This window comes from Amborella trichopoda, chromosome 4, assembly GCF_054954075.1.
Source record: "Amborella trichopoda isolate Santa Cruz 75 chromosome 4, AtrichopodaSantaCruz75HAP2 v2.0, whole genome shotgun sequence".
NCBI classification, from domain to species: Eukaryota; Viridiplantae; Streptophyta; class Magnoliopsida; order Amborellales; family Amborellaceae; genus Amborella; species Amborella trichopoda.
In genome coordinates, this window is record NC_142339.1 from 8,644,838 (window position 1) to 8,650,638 (window position 5,801).

Genomic DNA, 5,801 nt, shown 5'->3' on the forward strand with positions numbered 1-5,801 from the left:
AATAGATTGAAATGTGTTACAATATTTGATAAATTTTGTTTTGGATATTGTGTCTAGTCAATGACATCTTCAACAACCTGTTTTTACATCTAATGGTCAATGATAATTATGATATCTTGCACCAAAAATAAATAATCTTATTATATACATTTTAATGGTACTAAAATTAGATTGTATATCGCTACAAATTAACTATAGTTAATCTTGTATCCTCATGACTCTTTAGAGAAAAGAGAAAACAAAAGAAAAAGAAAAAAAAAAAAACCAAAAAAAAGAAAACCAAAAAACCAAAAAAAAGTTAAAAATAACTACACGGATGAACGGCACGAAGATATGTTTTGCTTTGAGCCTACGACTCTATACAGATGATAACTATTTATCAAAATACAGAAAACTAAGTGGAAGGAGAAAACATTGAGGAAATAGATAGATATTAATTTTGATATATAGGAAAGGATAATAATAAAACTAACGTAAACATATTAGTAGACAAAGATTTAAAAGACAAAGTAGTTAAATGACAAACACAATAGGAACACAACAGTAGAAAGAACTGTTAGCATAAATGAGGGTGGAAGTCATAGATATATTTGTATAATTAGGATAATGGAAAGTGAAAGAAACATCGAAAATTATGAATATAGAAAAGGCTTTAGGACCAGATGATATCCCGATAGAGGTTTGAAAGTGCATGGAGGAGATCAACATTAAGTGATTGACTTACCAAGCTGTTCAACAAGGTGTTGAGAATAAAAAAAAATGCCAAATAACTGGAGGAACAATATGTGGTACCTATCTACAAAAACAAAAAAGTCATACAAAATTATGCAAACTATCGAGGTATCAAACTTATGAGCTGCATTATGAAGTTGTAGGGGAGAGTGATTGGGTAATGATTAAGGCATGAAATAGGTGTATCAAAAAACTAATTCGGTTTTATTCTAAGGAGGTCTATAATTGAGGATATTTTCCTACTTAGGCAACCGATTGAGAAGTTTGGGGTGAAAGAAAAATACTTTGATTTTTATTGAGTTAGAGAAAACTTATGATAGAGTATCTCGATATTTAATTTGGTGGGTATTGGAGAAATAAAAAGTATCTAGTGCTATATTGACTTGGTAAGAGATATATACAAGAGAACACTAACTAGTCTGCAAACAACTAATGGAGAGATGAGTGGAGTTTTTAGTGACAATACGTGTATATCAGGGGTCAACGTTGAGCCCATAGCTTTTTAGCTTGGTTAATGATGACTTAACTAGGTACCTACAAGATGTGGTATTACGATATGGTGTTCGCGGACGGCATAATTTTGATTGATGAAACTCAAAGTGGTGTCTACACAAAGTTAAAATTTTTGAAGGATGCTCTAACATTTGAAGGTTTTAAAATTAGTTGGACTAAGATAGAATATATGGAATCTAAGTTTAGTAATAATAAGACTAGATGCAAATAAGCAGTTAAGATTGATGATCAAGAAATACCAAAAAAAACTTATTTTTGATACCTTGATTTGATAACCCAGTAAAATGGAGAGATTGAGGAAGATGTCATATATAGAATTAGAGTTGGGTGGAGATGTACAACTGGAGTTTTATGTAACTCCTGCTTACTAATGAAGCTAAAGGGAAAATCCTATAAGACAGAAGTGAGACCGATTATGCTTTATGGGACAGAATATTGAGCGATTAAGACAAAACATCCCGTAAGATGAATGTAACTGAGCAGATGATATTGCGATGGATGAGTGGCAAGACAAGAAGGGATAGAATTCGGAATGGATGCATTCCGGAGAACTTAGGTACGGCTCTAATAGGTGATAAGATGAGATAAAATAGATTTAGGTGGGTTGGCCATGTGCAGCGCAGACTAAGTAAAACATTTGTTAAGAACGAGTTCGTTAAAGTGGAAGGTTTGAAAAAAATAAGAGGGTAGGCCCAAAAGAATATGGTTGGAAGTAATGAGATTAAATATAGGGACTTATGGCTTCATCGAGGGTATGCCTTGATATAGTGGAATTGCGGACTAACATTGTATAGCCAACCCCAAATAATTCGAAAAAAGCCATGATAATGAACTATTTAAGGAAAACAAATTTCTCACAATAGAGGATAGTTATAATTAGAAGTGTACCGATCTTTCTCTAGATGATACGCTTCAACTTAATGACATTACGAAATTATTTTGTTTTATAATAAAAATTCTATTACCTATGATAACTGCGATAATATCCTAGTAAAATGAATTTATCGCGATAGTTTAGAGTATTCAATCATTATCAAGATAAAACCCCTCCTATAATAACTTGTATGCAATCTGAAAGAAATATTGACCATTTGAATTTGAAAAAAAAAAAGACATTTCATTCACCTAAAGTAGCTTTAAAAGTATCAAACTCTGCAATCAAGGAATTGATAATAATAAATTTTGATATTGTATTTTGTATTTACAATAGAAATTACTGTGAACTTTGTCACTTGTAAAGTTTGTAACATACACATATATTCTTTTTATCTTGTACAATTTGGACATTCAATTATTTCCAATAAAGATATATTTTAATAAATAATATCATTAATTAAATATATTAGAGTCCCAATAATTATCTACAAAATCCCAATTCAAAACACAAATATAATAATATCCCGTCACTACTAAGCTCGTCAATAAAATAAGTATGTGTCTCTCTAGATATATCTATCAATCTATTTACTATATATAAAGCGAGATAAGCACCCACCCTATTTTCACATTACATGTTTCTTGTTCTTCCATTCTTATCCCTCACTCCCTCCCACATTTCTCTACTCTCTCTCTATCCTATACGTATGGTATACTCTCTGCCTCCCATGTTCCACCTCCCATATTTCTCTCTCTTATCTCTCTCCCAAACACGCCTCTCTCTCTTACACATGCACTCATTTAAGCTTTATGGAAAGAGATAAATGCTCTATTTGACAACTTATTTATGTTTTCTCTCTCATGCATGCATGTGATTGGGTGCATTGTGAGAATAGTGGCCAACGGATAGGGGTTTGTGCAACACAGCCCGCCCGCCCTCGGAGAGAGGAGGGTTTCTAGAGAGAGAAATTGTTGATTTTGTTGCATAGGCAATTTCTTGATGGTTAATCATGTGATTCAATAAAATATGAAGTTATCGGTTAAGAACTATGCTTAGAGTTTCAATGGTAGCATGTCTTAATATTGTATTTGAAATTTATGGTCATTGTTCTGTAATTTTTTTCAATATTTGGGATGTCATTGCATAGATTTACCTTGAGGTCCACATGAGGTTTTTTTTTTTTCCTTTACACATTATATTATTCTCTCACATTTCAATTAAAACTTTTCCTGAATTATAAATAGCCACATTTATTTCCTTCACGTCCTGTGTTTGCACTTGTTTTTCTTTCTGCATTCTCCCTCTCAACGAATTTACATGCACATCATTCTCTTATAAATATTTTTCTCTAGATTTTTCTATTTAGGTCTTTTTGTTTCCCAAATATTTCTCTACATTCCCCCGCCCCCACCCCTCTCTTCTCTCTGGCTTTAACGCTCTCTAGAATTCTAATGGGTGAGTATTTTTAGTCCATGGTTTCCTCTATCTTCATCTTATTGTTGTCGGTCATGCCCATGTTTTTTTGGATAAGAAACAATCCACATACAAGACAGGTTCGTATCAAGAGGTTAACCTTTTTGCCTTAGCCCTGAACTTCCATTAATCTTGCTTTGTTTATTAGTATTGGAATGAATTTATTATTATTATTATTTTTAAAATATTTTGTAGTGTTGGAATGCTCGACTTTTGTTGCGTAAAGGTAGTTAATTATGTGATTCAATAAAATATGAAGTTATCAGTTAAGAATTATACTTATAGTTTTAGCAGTAGCACGTCTTAATATTTTATTTTCATTTTTTATCATATTTCTATAATTGTTTTTCCAATTTTTGAGATCTCATTACATAGATTTATCTTGAGGTCCACATGAACTTTTTTTTCCTATATTTATTTACACTTATTATACTATATTATTTTCTTCACATTTTAATTAAAATTTTTTCCTATTTAGTGAGTGGTTGAATGTATGATAAAAATTGTAGCTTTCTATCTTATATAAATTCCTTTTGTGTGTTTGAACCATTAATGTTCTTTGTTTTTAATTTTAAAATTTTATTTTTAGATTCTTTAGGTTTCCTACGTGGTTACTTTTATTTTTTGGATAATTGGGTTTTAGATGAAAAAATAGAAGTCATTTTTCTATTTTATTTTCAGTGTCATTTATGGGGCACTAACCTAGACGATCACATTAGATATGTTTTATAGAATTATATTTTTTATAGAATAGTTAGCTTTTACTCTAATATTTAATTTTATATTTTCCTGATAGTTAATTTATATTATAAGAAAAAATTATTTATTGGGATATGTTTATGGTTTTCTTCTTACTTTGTATGTTGCCATTATTAAATTGACAAATCATGATAATTGTTTGACAATATATGTGGGGTCAAATATGACGTTTTTTCTAAAAAATGTTAAAAATAAAGAATTGAGAATTAATTAGCTTAAATTAATAATTATAGATTAATAATATATTATTTCTATTAAAAAGGAAAAAAAAGGCACTTATATTGATAAATATAAAAATGAAAAAAATTATTCCTTCTCTATTTTTCTTTTAATTGATACTTATATGTAAATAATATATTTTTATAATGTAGGTAAAATTAATTTAATTCATATCTTCTATTTTATTAAATGTACTCTCTCTATCTTAAATGCTTCCATATTTTTATACTTTTCTCCCTAATTCTATGCCATTTTACTCTTATCTTAAATACTTTCTACTTTTTAGATTTTGCATTTTTCTCTTAATATGCTCTCTCCCTCTCTCTCTCTCTCTCTCTCTCTCTCTCTCTCTCTCTCTCTCTCTCTCTCTCATTTTCTCCCTAATTTAACTTATTAAATGTTTTCTCTTCATATGCTCTCTCAGAGAAAGGCAAACTATAATTAACCGTAAATCTAAGTTATAAATAGAATTGCAATCATTTTACACGTTTATGTACCATGTTTTTGAATTTTTGTCCGTTCTAATTTTTCATAATAATATTTGCTTCTAAGTACATAATATATTTGCTAATATAATAAAAATTAATTTTAGAGTACATTGCTAATATTTACTAATAAAGAAATAATAAATTTACTAATACAATTAATTTAAATTTTAGATTAAATTAAAGAATAACATAACTGCATAATTAAAAAAAAAATTAAAAAAAATCTAAACTTTTATTTTCACATATGAAGATAAATCCAACAAATTCTCTTTAACTCGATTAAAAATTTATTTTAATATTTAATATTTAATACACATGCATATCACTAGTTACCTATCATTCAATAGTAGTCCTCTCTCTTGAGCATGGGATTTTCCTCAGTCCATGAAAAACAAATGCATATCCCAGTTACATTTTAGCACATAACGTTTTAGCACCCATTTTCTCCCTCTCCATCATTCTCGCGAAGTATAGCAAGTCTAAGACCACTCTCTCTCATATCACATATAATATACTCTCATCACTGCATCTTGGCCCTCGACATAAAACTCTAGTCATTCAGCCTCTGTGAAAAGTAAGGGAAACTTTGCCTAAACGAGAGGGAGAGGAACCTAATTACAATTTATAAAGGAGATGTAATAATTTCATTTTCGCTAGAAATAATTTAGCGCACCTTTCATTTGTTTCCAGTGAGGGGAAATATAATTTGCCCTATTAGGATTTAGTGACTACAGGATATA